Source organism: Sciurus carolinensis, chromosome 5, assembly GCF_902686445.1.
Source record: "Sciurus carolinensis chromosome 5, mSciCar1.2, whole genome shotgun sequence".
NCBI lineage: Eukaryota > Metazoa > Chordata > Mammalia > Rodentia > Sciuridae > Sciurus > Sciurus carolinensis.
In genome coordinates, this window is record NC_062217.1 from 57,126,930 (window position 1) to 57,143,563 (window position 16,634).

The 16,634-nt window shown below is 32.9% G+C and overlaps 1 pseudogene; it reads right to left on the minus strand.

Annotated features, from left to right (window-relative positions):
• Positions 1-6,620: 6,620 nt before the first annotated feature.
• Positions 6,621-7,395, minus strand: LOC124985424 (40S ribosomal protein S2-like; annotated as a pseudogene).
• Positions 7,396-16,634: the final 9,239 nt, after the last annotated feature.

Sequence of the window (16,634 nt, forward strand, 5' to 3'; positions counted from 1 at the left end):
AAAAGTGAAACAGGAGTTATCACAATACCAGACATTAAACTATACTACAGAGCAATAGGAACAAAAACAGCATGGTATTGACAGCAAAATAGACAGGCAGATCAATGGTACAGAATAGAAGACACAGAGACAAAACCACATAAATACAGTCACCTCATACTAGACAAAGGAGCCAAAAACCTTACATTGGAGAAAAGATAGCCTCTTCAAAAAGTGGTGCTGGCAAAACTTGAAATCTATCTCCAGTAAAATGAAATTAAACCTTTATCTCTCACCCTGCACAAAAGTGAACTCAAAATGGATCAAAGGCATAGGAATTAGACCACAGATCCAGCACCTAATAGAAGACAAATTAGGCCTGAATCTTCATCATATTGGCTTAGGATCAGACTTCCTCAACAAGACTCCCAAAGCACAAGAAATCAAAGCAAGAATCAATAAATGGGATGGACTCAAAAAAAAAGCTTTTTCTCAGCAAAGGTTACAACCAAGAATGTAAAGAGAGTGCCTAAAGAGTGGGAGAAAATCTTTTCCACATGCACTTGAGACAGAGCCCTTAAATGCAAAATTTAAGAACTTACAAAAGTTTACACTAAAAACACAAAGAAACCAATCAATAAATGGGCCGAGGAACTGGACAGACACTTTACAGAAGAATATACATGTGCAATTAATAAATATATGAAAAAATGTTCAACATCTCTAGTAATCAGAGAAATGCAAATTAAAACAACTCTAAGATTTCATCTTACTCCAATTAGAATGGCTATTATCAAAACACAAACAATAATAGATGGTGGCATGGATGTGGGGAAAAAGCACACTTTTACATTGCTGGAGGAGTTGCAAATTGGTGCAGCCACTCTGGAAAGCAGTATGGAGAATCCTCAGAAAACTTGGAATGGACCCACCTTTTGACCCAGTTATCCCACTCCTCAGTTTACACCCAAAGGAATTAAAATCAGCAAACTACAGTAACAAAGCTACATCAGTGTTTAAAGCAGCTCAGTTCACAATAGCTAGATTGTGGAACCAACCTAGATCCCCTTCAACAGATGAATGGATAAAGAAACTCTGGTATATATACATGATGCAATACTATTCAGTCATAAAGAAGAGTAGTATTATGGCATTTGCAAATAAATGGATGGAATTGGAGAATATCATGTTGAGTGAAATAAGTCAAGCCCAAAAATCCAAAGGCTGAATGTTTTCCCTGATAATTGGAGAATGATATATAATGGGGGGCGAGGGAGTGGGGAGTAAGAGAAGAATGGGGAAACTTTAGAATAAGTAGAAGGAAATGAGAAGGAGGGGGTTATGAAAAATGTGAAATGAGATAGACATCATTATCCTGTGTACATGTATGATTACACAAATGGTATGAATCTACATCACGTACAACCATAGAAACAAAATGATGTACCCCATTTGTGTACAATGAATCAAAATGCAGTCTGTAAAAAATTTAAAGATAAATAAAAAATAATAATATAAAAAAGAAATTAAAAAAAAATTGTTCATACTACCTAAAGTCAGGTTCATTGCAATCTGCCTATCAAAACTTCAATGACATTTCTCACAGGAAAAAAAAAATTCTTAAAATTTATGTGAAACTACAACATCCCCAGAATGTCAAAACAACCTTAATCTCAAAAAGAAGAAAGTTGTAGATATCACTCTGCTGACTTCAAAATACACTACAAGGTAGTGGCATAAAAACAGAAACACAAGAAAATAGAACAGAAGGGAAAGTTCAGATATAAATTCCTTCATTTATGGTCAAATGATCTTCAAAAAGGATGCCAAGAATACATAATGGGGAAAAAACAGTATCTTTATTAATAAATTTAATATATTTAATAATTATATTTATTAATTTATAAATTTAGTAATACAAAAATAACTGTAGTGTATTAAAGATTTAATATCATAACTGTAATTTTAAAACTGCTTGAAGACAACATCAGAGAAAATTTCCAGGACAGTTGTCTGGGCAGTGAGTTTCTGGCTATGAGTCCAAACTCATAGAAAACAAAAGCCAAAATAGACAAATGAGGTTGTATCAAACTAAGAAGCTTCTGAATAGCCAAGGAACCAATCAACAGATGAAGAAATAATATATGAAATTAGAGAAAATTTCAAACCACACATCTGGTGAAGTTAATATCCAAAATATGAAAGTAATTCTAGCAACTCAATAATTAAAAAAGAAACCCTAACCCAATTAAAAAAGCAAACAAAAGATTCGAATAGGTATTCCTCAGGAGATACATAAAAAGTCAATAGGTACACAGAAAATGTTGAATTTCACTAATTATCAGAAATATGCAAATTAAAGTGACAGTGAAATATCACCTTACACTCATAAAGTCAAAGATAGCAAGTGTTGGAGAGGTTGTAGAGAAAAAGGAACTCTTCCATAATTTGGTGTGAAAGTAAATTAGTAGACATATGGAAAACAGTATGGAAGTTACTCGGAAAGTTAAAAATAGAACCATCATATTATTTAGCAATTTCCCCACTGCTGGCATATACAAAAGAAGTGAAGTCAATATGTCAAAGAGATACCTATACTTTCATGTTTGTTGCAGCACTATTCATAATCACCAAGATATGTAATTATCCTAAGCTACTGCTAAAGGATGAATGAATAAAGAAAATGTTATATTATACATGAAGGAATACAATCCAGGTTCAAAAGGTAAGGATATTTTGTCATTGTGATAAGATGAATGAACTTAGAGGACGTCATACTCAGTGTCATAAGGTAGACCCAGAAACACCAATATCACATCATGTCACTTATGTGTGGAATTTAAAAATATAGAACTTACAGAAGAAGAGAGTAGAATAGTTATTACTGTGTTCTAGAGATGGAGATAGGTGGAAGATGTTGATAAAAAATACAGAGTTTTAATTAGACTGGAGAAATATGTTCAATAGAGCTATTATACAACATGTGATTGCAGTTAATTGCAATATATTGGACATGTGAAAATTGCTGAGTAGATTTTAAGTGTTTTTATCTCAATATATTGTAAATATGTGAGCTAATGCATGTTAATTACCTTGATTTAGACATTTGACAATGCTTATCTATTTTAAAACAATATAGTGTACACCATACACATATGCAGTTTTTATTAGTCCATTTACAATACATACATATAACTATCTTAAAGAGAGAGCTGGATAATCATGTTCATTGCAGCATTATTCAATTACCCAGGATAAAAAAGTAATCTAAATATTGATTGATAGGTGAGTGCCCAAAGAAATTATGGCAAATACATGCAATATGGTGTTATTCAGCCTTAGCAAAAGAGAGACTGTTACTTGAGAAAATATGGAAAAAATTGAAAGACACTGTGTAAGTGAAATTAGTCAAACATGGAAAGACGACTAGTGCTTGACATCATTTTTATGTGGAAACTAAGATAAACTGAACTCGTGGTAACAGAAGAGAAAGTGGTGGTTACTAGTGGCTGACTGTTGAGGGGACAGGAGAGATATTAATTAAAGGGTGCAAATTTTCATTTATAAGATGAATAAATTCTGAGGATCTAATGTTGAGTTTGTTGGCTGTAGTTAATAATATTTTATTATGTTCTTGTATTTGCCAAAAAGTAGATCTGAAGGGTTCTCACCACAACACATGTATCTAAGTGAGGTGATAGATATATTAGCTTGATTATGATAATCATTTCACAAGGTATGTATTGAAATATTCTATTATATATGTGCAAGACTTATTTGTAATAATACCTCAATAAATAAATAAAAATTCATAGGCATTCATATATATACAAAGATGAAACAATGCAAGCAGAAATAAAATATGTATTAATGAAACACTGAAAAGATATTGATATAGTAGACATTTAGAAGAGTGGGAAAAAATAGAATACAGAAGAACACTATGAACCTTAGTTAACACTGAGTCAAATTTAGATCCATAAATATGAATTTAAATTGAGGACAGTTGACATGACTTTCAGTGTACCTGTAAACTTGTTCAGATTTAACCTAGAGTATGCAGAGTGAAAGATTTAAACAGTGTTGGTCACTTGATAAAGACTCCAAAGTCAAAGCTAGGAAGAGATTTGAAAATACTGTATGTGAAAGGGAATGATGAAGGAAAATAACAAGGAACTCAGGATCAATGGAAATGTGAAGAATCGATACTCTGTTGGTTCTGTTAAGTGTGAAGAATTGCTGTAATCAAATAACTAGGAGTAAGAAGGAAAGTTAAAGAGCAGGGATAGACCTACAAGTGTGAATTATGGAAGTAAATTATTTTTTAATACAAGACCCAGGTAGTGACCTTGAGAATGAATTATTATAACAGGAAAAGAAAATTATTACTACAGTACAAAAACTCTTTGTGCATATATATTTAGATTATTTTGGTATATTTTTTCCAGACAAGTTGTCTATTTGTAGTAGTTATTAGGCCAAATGTTCTATGCATTTTCAAAGATTTTGATAGATATTTTTCAAAATTGTGACAACTTTTGTTCTGAACTCAATTAAGAAATATATTTTATGTATATAATAGCTTTTTTAGGTATTATATTTTGATTATTTTGAAATAAGAGATTTTAATACTTCAATATTCTAATATCAATTTCTTCCACCTATTCTGCAATATTTAAAGACATATTATATGTCTATTATTCATATATATGTATATATATATATATATATTCATTAATCTATTTTAAATGGAATACAGGATTTCATGTCCCAAATTCCTAAATTTCTTGGAAACTTATCTCAAGTACTCACCTAGCTATAATAAGAGGTCATTAAACTATGAATATTTTATTGAATACCATGTTTTGGTAGTGTCCCTAACTCTTCTGCATGAAGATAAACAACCTCTGAGTTTTAAATGCATGGATGATTTGAGTGAGATATGTAAAAATAATAATGATGATGATGATGATAAATATCATACTGTTAAATAAGTAAAGGAGCTTAAAAGGAGGGTATGAAATATCAACTCCTTTAAGCTTCTTATGTTTTAGATACAAAAGTGATTAGGGAAAATTCTCCATTATCAAGTTAAGCCAAATTTGGACTAAGATTTTTTTTTATTATGTTTTAAATATAGATTTTAAAATGAAGTTAGATTAGAATTTGTGATTGTTCCATCAACAGTATTATTTTGAGCAAGTTAATAAATGAACTTTGTCGACTTAATCCAGGGTGATTTATTGAATGCATATCTGAAACTTCCCAAAACTATTTGATAGTTCCATGTAATCTACATTTTTACAAGCTCCCCAGGTTACACTTCTACTCACAAAAGTTTGAGTGTCACTGATAGCAACGTTCTCTGACACATTTGAAAACTTAATTATGTTAGAAATTGTAAGAAAATGGCAAGAAAAACTTTTACTTTTCTGAGAAATGCTGTCAACAGGAGCACTGATATTCATTGGGAGGAAAAGTTAAAAATAAAAGTATCAGTAAAACACATATTTATGATATGTTGGTAACTCTCCATTAACATGAAGCAATATGCCAGATGGTAAATGCTCTGCTTACAAAACTTGGGGAATTGACGGATCCCCAAACAGAGATCCCTGGAAAATAATTTGTGTCACTCAAGGCAACACAACACATTGATAAATTGTGCTCAGAGTTCATGAAAATGACTGGATTTAATCTGAGGAACTTGAACATGTGGCATTATGAAGCAGAGAGCATTCATTTGATTAAATAAAGTTCTCTCACAAATATCCTATACCAGAACTCAAAATAAAATTAGCAGGTAGTGTCTTTATTAATTTTTATAATATTTAAGCTTAAATGTTGAATGACTATGTATTGAATATGTACAAATGTAAATAAGTTATTTTTACTGCTTTTAGAAATTACCAGAGTGATTGAGAAAATGTTTCATGCACAAAATCTCCTTGAATTTTTAGACATTGATGTAATAATATAACTTAGAAAGTATACTATGGTTTCAGGTAGCTCAAGTTCTACCAGTTAATTATTTTGATTTTGAATGATGAATGCAATCATCCAATTGCAATCATGAATTATTTTTAAAAATATGTAGTACTCAAATGCAATACTAAAAATGAACTAATATTTGTTGAGCATTGTCATAAGCCCTTAACATAGATTTTTTTTTTTCATTTACTCCTCAAATAAATTGAGTTAGGAGTTATTCTTCAAATAAACAATAAAAACTGAAGCTGAAAAAGTTTATGTAGTTCAAACTCGAGCTTGTCTAAGGAATTATAAACACAAACATTCACACTAAAATGTCAAAATATTGGTAATCAAATTTATTTTGTATTCCTTTTGTATTCAATTTTAACGTTTACTTTTTTCTGCTTTTAAACTTAATATATGTATTTTGTAGAAATTTAGTTGATACTGACAAATCCACATGCTACTATTCAGATATGATCAGTTTTCATTTATGTGTGTCAGTCCATGTCTGTATGTATTTATCTTCCATCTTTTTTAACCTCTATATCTGTCATCTCTCTATTAATCTATCATCTGTCTTCCTATGGAGCTATACTACTTCAGTTTTGTTTTGTTTTAAAACAGGTTTCATGCACTTAATTATTATTATTATTTGTTTAAAAACCCTATGTTGTAGCCATAGCTGGAGCCTGAGTCCTCTGTACAGAGACTCTGGTGTGGGTTTTCACAAGATGGTCAGTGAATTCCTGATAGCGAAACTCGGTGAACACAGTCTCTTTCCAGAGTTCAGGGGTCAAGCAAGCTGCATGACTTAAGGATCCATCAAAGGTGGCCTTGGTGAAATTGCCCAAGGTGGCAGGTACAGCCCCTGGCAGAAGTGTAACTGTCATCACTACCAGCCATCAGCAGCAGTTTCTTAGGCACAGGGGCTCAGACAATGCCAGTACCTCTGGAGCAGGGATGAGCAGCACCAAGACAAAACTATGACATCCAGTCACCTTGCAAGGAACAGTGTGGGCTTGCCAATCTTGTAGCCTCTCCACACAGGAACAATGGAGAGGTTGGCCAGGATGATGGCCCCTCAGATAGCAGTGGCTGCCTCCTTGGAGCACTTTACAACCAGTCCAATATGACCATTGTAGTCCCCAATAACTACAAATGCCTTGAACCTGGTCCACTGGCCAGTACCAGTCTGCTTCTGTACAGGCATGATCTTCAAAACCTCATCCTTGAGTGACGCCCTCAGGAAAAAGTAGATGATCTCAGACTCCTTGATAGGCAAAGAGAAGAAAGATCTCCTCCAAGGACTTGATCTTCATGTCCTTGACCTGGCAGCCCAGCTTAGTGACCGGGATCCACTCCTTGTCTTCAGCCTTGCCTCTGCCACGGCCCCAGCCTCCAAACCTCTGGCCCTCCTGCTGCACCAGGGTCATCTGCCATTTTGTGTTTTCCCAGAGAAAAAGCTTGCTTTTGTTTTTAAGTATCCTTTGTTCTTTTGGAAAGAACTCTATCTACAGATGGACTGCATATTCTATCTAGACATGTAGTTTTCATTAAAAATTTTATTCCTGACTAACAATCCTACTTTAATAAAGGTTGATTGGTTCAGAGACAGGAAACTAATATATCATGATCCTTCACTAGAAAGTTTTCAAAAGGAATTCAGAAAAGTTCATTATAAGTGACAGTTATTAATGAATATTTGTCCTACAATGTGGAAAAAGTCGCATATAATGGGAGAAGAAAGAAACCGGATGCATAAAATACAAGTGTGATAAATATTCGAATATACAGTATATTAAAATATTGCATTTGTGTCATAACTTAAGTTTTTAATTTTATGGGAAACTGCATGGGTAAAAAGAACATTATACTTTAAAAAATATAAATTTTTGAATATATGACTTGAATATTGTCAATCAATTGAATCCACATAGAAATATTAGACATCTGTTGCCCACCTCATTGATGGAGAGGGAAAAGTTCAGAAAGGAGGGAAACATTCTTTCCACCCCATTGTTGTTGATGCCACATATTTCGGTCTACCATATATCAAAAGTGACAGAAAAGTAGAGCACATCTATTCCCAGAGAGAATCGTTACTCCTCACCTTAAAAACCTCTAAAATGGTTTTTATTGATCAGTCTCAACTCAGTGGACTGTAGCATGGAAAGGTTTAAGTTTTCCACAATCCTCCATTCATTATTCTTTGGATAAGTTCCCCTTCCTCTTCTCCATGATAGCTTCAATTTATTTCATACCTTTTTGATTAGTTTTTACTAATCAAATCTTAGTTCAGTTACTGTAAATTATTCATATATTTTACAATTTGGATTATTATAATTCAATTTCCCAAGGATAAGTAGAGACATAATTTATTAGGCATCTTTCTATACACACAATATGTATAAAATATATATTTCTATTTTATTCTATCCATAGCTTTGCACAATTATCCACTTGAATTTATTTTTTTAAATATGTTTAGCCATAAGTAGCTGTTTCATTATTTTTCAAATATAAAAATTATTATAACAGAGAATGCACCATAATCATTTATCTAGTATTCTACTGTTGAATATTTAGTTCATTTCTAATGTTTTACTTTTAAAATAATGCTGCAACTATGCAATGATTAATCCTGTACCTACACTATTTCATACTAATAAATAAGTAGAACAATTTTTAGAAGTAAAATTTTAAATGTGCATTGTTATTTTGACTGATGTTACAAAACTGTCTTGCATAGAAATTTAAGAAATACATACTACAATTAGAAATGACTGGAGTCCTTTTAGTTTCTACAGACTATTACAATCTACTATGTTATCAAAATTTAAGATCTCTCAAAGTATAATATAAAGACTTGGTATGTCCCATATTTTTAAATTTTATGTCTCTTATAAGGAAATAATTTTATTTTCTTTATTTAGGAAGCATTAGCATTTCATTTGCTGAAATTGTTCATTCATATTCTTTGCTTAATTTTTTATTTGATATTAATATTTTTTCTTCAAAGCCTATAGGAATTCTCTATTAAAAAATTGTGCTTTTTATTTAAAGTCCTTTGGGTATTATATTTCCTTAGGGTTTGCTTAGTGTCATATTTTCTAGACTGTGAACTCATAATATACATTCTATTTTTTAGTGATTTACTTAATAGTTTCAGAGACTTCGTGTCCATGTTTATTTTGAAATTTTTAATTTTTAAAAAATATTCAATATGTGATTAGTTTACTTGGAATAGTTTTGTGAGTTAGGAGATTGTGTTTTATCTTTGAGAAGTCTCTTTAAAAATTCAAAATTTCTCCATATGATTTGAAATGCTAACATTTTCATGTACTAACAACAGCTTTATATCCTTCTAGGCTTTCTATTAGTGTCCATTAATATTATATCATATTTTAGCACCACATTGTAGTTGATTTTAATATATTTTTATATAAGTAGGATTGTTAGTGAATTTTTCATGCAAATTCTATGTTGTATGATTTTTTATATTTCCACATGAACCAGATATTTATTTTATTAGTTCTAAAATATACTTTTTAAAATTTAGATCATATAAAATTACTGTTTAACCAAAAGGAACTGACCTGTTTGTAAAAGTTACATATTCCCTTTGAAGCACATATAAAGTTTTTCTCCTTTTGCAAGTTTATCCTTGACCCTTTCAAGAATATTTCATGATTTTCTTCATACACACAGACACACACACGCACACACACGCACACACACACACACACACATTTCATATCTTAAAAATATTTTTATACCTAAGACATAATTTTTTATTGTAAAATTTTTCTGTTGCCTCCAATTAGTCATTTAAATATATGAATTCAACATCTGCATATTAATTGAATATCCTGCCATCTCATTAACCTTTTTCAATTTGTGGGAGAGAATAAAATAACATACATATAGACAGTACTTTTATTTTCTCTTTTTAAAAGTTTTAGTTTCTTCTTCATTCTTTTTTGGGTACCGAGAATTGAAATCAGGGACACAAGACCACTGAACCACATCCCCAGCACTATTTCATATTTTATTTAGAGATAGGCTCTCACTGAGTTGCTTAGAGCCTCACTTTTGCTGAGGCTGGCTTTGAACTCCTCATCCTCCCACCTCAGCCTCTCCAGCCACTGGGATTACAGTCCTACACCACCACACTCGGCTCTTCTCTATTCTTTGATTTTTCCATACCTATACTTCATTTCTAACCCATAATAACACATTTAACATGTTTTTTATTTTGCTCACTTCTCTTTCCAGTTCACGAGACCTTTAGTATTGCCATTTCTTATTAGACTCCTTACTTTTCCCTTTATAAAATAATGATTGTTATAAATTTAAATAATATTTAAATATGCATAAATATAGCAATTCTTGAAATTTGTGATTTCAGAACTCCATAGTCACAAAAATTACTTAAGAATGGTGGTTTTGGTTCTCTCTAATAAAAATATTAATAATATTATTTATGCATTCATTTTGTACTGCTTCAGTAACAAAATACTACATAAGTAATGTCTTAAAACAACATAAATTTACTATGTTCTGGTTTTGTATGCTAAAAGTCCAACCTGGGTTTCACTGGGCTAAACCAGTGTGTCAACAAGACAGCATTACTTCAAATCTGGCCTTTCATGACAGTGTGAAGATATGTCTTTCACAGGAAAAAGAGAAAATATATTTATTTAATGGTTTGTTACCTTCATCTATTAATTAAAAAAATTTTATATGCCATGTTTTGTCCTCTATTTTTGCTCTGTTCCTGCAAATATTAAGGAAACAAATCACATGTTATTTACAAATTGCAATACTGAGTTCTAGATGTACAATGCCAAAGGGGTGCATATGATGTTAGAAAAGTTATTACTTTCAATATTTGACAAGTGGAGCCCACATTAGAATGTGAATGATCAGAGAGAACCAATTGCTTCATTCCATGTCCAAGGTTTTCCTCTTTTTGTTATCCCCAACTACTTCTTAAAACTGAAGAGTTCACATAAGGATGGTATAGCCTCCATATCCAAGCTCTAATCTACTTCTCCCCAAAATTAATCACCCTATGTGACTATGTGATCATTCAAATTATTGTTGCTTAACTGGGGTTAATTTGGCCACTTTCTAGAAATACTTGACAATGTCTGGAGATTTTTTAAACTGTCAACAATGAAGAGGGACAATATTACTATTTAGTAAATAAAGGTTGTGATGCTACTGAGCATCCTGCAATGCATAGGAAAGGTCTTCATACTAAAGCATTATATAGCCCAAAGTGTCAATGGTGCTACAGTTGGGAATAATTGTTTCAAACCTAAGGGTACCAATACAGGGGAATGCTTTAACTTTAGTGCAAGAATAAAGGAGGGGTCAAAAACCTTGATGTAGGGTTAGAACATGAGGACAGATGATTCCAGTTTCTCCAAAATCTAGAGTACACCATTGCTAAAAACAGGATGCATATGGAATCTGGGTTAGCATTTTCACTTTGTTCCATGAATTTCCTCCTTTAGGGTGGGACACAAATGTATGAAAACTGGGTCAGTGTCCTCTACAACTTTGCACCAAGAGAAACCTATTGTCCAGATCAAACAGCAGTACTTATGCCTTTCAACCCTAAGCATGCATTCTTAGCATTTAGCACTGTTCAAGCCATGGAGGAATACTTCTATTGATAGTCCTGTTTTGATTGTAAAATAAAAAGACTGCTTAAAAGACAACTTGATTTAGTAGCAGAATATGTATCAGTAGAGCTACTACAGACCATGAGATAAACATTGCTTCAGTCTGGAGATCAAAGGTAACATTTATGTATAAAAAACACAGTTTGATTATTTTGCAATATATTTTCATTTATATGCCTGTATGATAAAGGAAAAGTTTACAGTAGCACTAAATGATCATTTTCTTATTTTTTCTTGAGTTAAAAATTTCCTGAAAAACTTTGTTATGTTTCAAAATTAGTTGTACCCCCAAATCTGTGGTTAATGCAGGAATGCTCAGAGGTATAATTATTAAATTATGAGAACTGTAACCTAATCAGTTCATCCTAGTTCCAATGAATTGATTGTTGGCAACTCCAGATAGGTAGAGCATGGCTGGGCTGGAGAAAGTGAGTCACTGGGGACATACTCTAAAATGGTGCATCTTCCTTGTGGTACTTTCTCTACTCCCTCTCTTTCTCTCTGATTCCTTGCTTCTATGAAGGGTGCATCTTCCAGCAGGTCCTTTCCCCATGATGTACTTCCTTATATTAAGCCCAGAGCAATGGAGTCTAATGAAATGAAGCGAGAACTCTGAAATTGTAAGCCCCAGATAAACTTTTGCTCCTCTAAATTGTCCTTAGGTATTTTGGTCACAGCAATGCAATGCTGACAACAATAGCAATTAGTACCAAAAAGAGGAGTCATTGGTTGGTCTAACCTGACTATATGGTTCAGAACATTTGGATCTGGTTGGTGGGAAGAATTTTGAAAAGTTTAGAGATGCAAACTGGAAAAGCTTCAGAGTCTTGTAATGGAGCTTAATGGGTGAGTCTAGTGGGAATTTATATAAGACAAAAATGCTGATAGAAATATGACCATGCTCATGAGGTTTCAAAGAAAACTGAGGATTCTGCCGGGAATTGGACTAGAGACCACTCATGTTATATTTTAGCAAAGAATTTGACTATCTTTTGCTCGTGTCCTGAGATTTTCTGTTAGGTGCAATTTAAAGATGATGAAGTAATTTATCTAGTGGAGAAAATTCAAGGCAGCACAGCATTCAATCAGTGGCATGGATATTGCTGACAACTTTTAGCCAAGTTTGTTGTGAGAATCAGGAGCACAAAATTGGTTAAAGAACATTAAAAACATATATCTTGACCAGATAAAAATGCATGTAAAATTGTGACCAAGGAGGGTGTATTTGTTGAAGAGATTATCATCCTTAAAGTAATGCTAAATACGATATGCAGAGACAATAAGAAATAAGCCTCAATAGTATCTCAGGAATTTGCAAGACTTCACCCTGCAGTTTCCAGGATGCAGAAGGGAAAATGCCTTTGAGAATGTTGGGACTAATGACACGTTAACTAACTCAGGCTGACTCCTTATTCCCTGGTGAGGGAGCAAGATCAAGGTCCCAAAGGTGGTTTCAAAGGTTAATGACAATAAATTGGACCACTGTCAGGGATTGGTTAACAACAGTTCTGCAAATGTGATCAGCTTGTTCTTGCCATATAGTCCAATGGGACTCTCGCCTGCGTGAACCCCCTGTGCCTTGCTGACCTTTAAGCTGATTGGTTCCCATCTAGCCCCCACCCTACATAAAAGCTGTGTGACTTCCTCAATAAACAAGTTCCTGCTGTGACTGGTGTCCCTGATTCATCTGATTGTCCTCCGCCTGGAGGTTTGGGTGCGGGTGGTCAGTTGGCCTTACCTATCCCAGTCTGGCCTTGTTGGGGACTGTCCCCTTCCCTTGTTGCTGGTCGAGAAGGGCAAGGAGGCTTAAGACTCCAACAGAGAAAGGATCATAGAGTTACTCTGCTCATACAGAAGGGCCTAGGAATTTCTATATCATTCTGGGATATGAAAGTACATATAAGTCAAGGAAGATGTGTTTCCACTGGGGCCCAGGTATTGCACAAGCTGGCAGCAGACCTTGGCATCCTTCACATGGTGCTGGTTTTGCAGGAATACAGAATGCTGGAGTTAAGAGGTCATGGTGGCTTCGACCAAAATTTCAAAGGAAGACCTAGGAGACCAACCACAGTGCTGCAGTTTGAAGTCCTTGCATGCTATCCCTGAGAGGATGATGCATGAAAGTGTGAAGATGAAGCTGAAACTGACATGGAGAACCCATAAATTAAGAGGTGTAAGTAACATGGACCATCTCCTGAATAAACTGCTGGCTGAGGTAAGAGCCAGGCCAAAATAGAGCCCATGTGCTGTACAACAAGCAGGACCACAAAGGTGGGTCTGTCACGCCCTTAGGAGAGCATATCTCACAGTCATGTGTCCTAGATTATATATGTGGAGATATAGGTAGAGTTAAGGGACTTGTTTGCCTGGCTGGGTTTGTTTAGATTTGGCCTATTCCTTCTTTCTGTGTCCTTAATCCCTCTATTTTTCTTTTTTTGAATGGCAATGTTTACTCTATGCCTCTATATACTGGAAATATGTAACTCATTTTTGATTTTCACAGGGGTTAAAGTCAATATGTTGCCTGGGGTCTCAAAGGAGACTTTGAATGTGGGTAATGCTAAAACTGTTAAGACAATGGGACCCTTGGAGATGAACTAAATACATTTCATATTCTGAAATAGACATTAGGTTTTCAGTGCCAGGGGTGGAATATTATGGTCTTAAAGTGAGGTGTTCCCCCAAATTTCCTGTGTTTTTGAAGGAATGTTCAGAGAGAAAATGATTAGATTAAAAAAGCTGTAATCTAATCAGTCCATCCCAGTTTAAGTGAACTGACTTGGTGGTAACTGCAGGCAGGTGGGGTGTGGCTGGAGGAGGTGAGTCCCTGGAGGCATGCCCTGGAGTGGTGCATCTTCCCTCTGTCACCTTCCTCCCCTGCTTCCCTTTGTCTCTGCTTCCTTACTGCAATGAAGGGTACATCTTTCCACCAGCATGTCCTTCCCACATGATATGCTGCCTCACCTTGGACCAACAGCCATGTAGCCTAATGACTATGGATTGAGACCTCTGACACTGGAATAAAAATCAACCTCTTCTCTGCTAAGTTGTTCTTGTGAGGTGTTTTAATCTCCTTGAGAAAGCTAATTGAAACAGATTCATATATTATTATAGTATTGGAAATGGTTGCATGCGGAGACTGGGGAATAAAATATTACTTGAAGTAATTTATTCTACTCTTATATAAATCTGTATATATGTATATTCTGACATATACATACATACATCATATTTTAAACATAAATGGATATTGGACAATAGATAAAAATTTTCTGTAAATGTATTTCATATTTAATAAAAGTCAGTAAATATTTCACAAAGAATCAATTCCTAACAAAATTAATATTTGATTTGCAATTTCAACATTAATAATCACAATAAACATTTATCTTTTTCATTTACCAGATTATTTTCAATATTTTAGAAGGAAATCAACTATTTTAGACATCTTAACAATAAAATTCATTTATTCAGGTACATTGAGCATGTCTTAAATTTTAGTGAAAATCTTCTTTATTATTATTATATAATTCCATTTTATTTTATAATCTGTTGGCCTGAGAGAATAATAATATATCAGATAAGGATAAAGGTGAAATAAATGCATTTTGAAAAACAGTTGAATATGAAAATGGAAAAAATTTTTTAAAGAGTGTTATTCTTCTATTTCTTAAGAACTGGACAGAGAAAGTGGCAAACCATAGACTAACATTACTCAGGTAATATATTCCAAAAGAATGTTATACATCAATGAATATTTATTATTTATAATAATGTTTTAAAAATTTTGTTCGCATCAAATACATAGCTTGACAAGTTAGATAAAACCTTTCCAACTTCAAATTGCTTGTTTAATGAAGACTTAGTTTCTGATCAAATTGATGAGAATGCACATGAAAATTCTTCACATTTTATTTAAAACTTAGATGCAATTTATACAACTTTGAATAGAACATGAACACTCTATATTCATAAAACTGATAATTTAGACAAGAAAGAGCAAACCCCTGGTGCTTTACTGTACTTATCATATGATGTTTTGTGCTTTTCTGTGTTTATTATATTACATTTTTTAAAATTCTCACATCATCCATATGATAGTATAGGGCTACTTATAAGGAGATATTATTTCATTGAACTTAATGATTCTGATTTTCCCATTGGAAGATCAAAGCTGAAAAAGTGTTACTTTGTTTTATAACAAAATATTGAAAAACAAAAAAAGAAATTGTAGATAGACTAGTTATATTTTAAATTAAAAATTTGGGAATACTTTGTCATATGAAAAGGAAAACAAACAGGAATATAGGATTTGTCAAATCTTTAATAACCCATTTCAAAAATGAACAGTACTAATGAAGTTACTCATGTTTGCAATACATAGGTTCTCTAATAGAAGAAAAGTAAGTTCTATTTGCAAATGAACACAAAAAATTGAAAAGATACACTGAGCAAAGAGCATAGCATTAACAATACATAATACAGAACTGCAAATAGAGATGATTCACAAACTATTTTTAAGGAAAGAGTAATCATAAGCCAGCACCAATATATTATTTGTAAAGATAAATAAATGTTTTGATATTAGTAGCAGTCTTTACAGAAAGTATTGAATAGGATATGGAAATTTGTTACAAGGATAACTGAGCAATTGTGATACGTAAATAGCAATAATGATAATACACACAATTAAGAAAGTCGATATCAAAATGAGATTATTATTGGGATAGTTATAAGGTACTGTGTTAGCTAAAATAAGAGAATAAATACTACTCTAGGTGCAAAAATTAATGCTGAAAATTAATACTATATATTGAACTAATAGAAAACTCTACGTGAACTATGTGAATTAAAACTATGATTAAAGGCCTTTCTTTATAACTATTGCATAACTGTTTACGAAGTGTGTATTAATGCTTAAATAAATACAAACTTTAATTTTAAATAATACAATTTAATTTTACACATTGTTTTAAAAGATTGTTG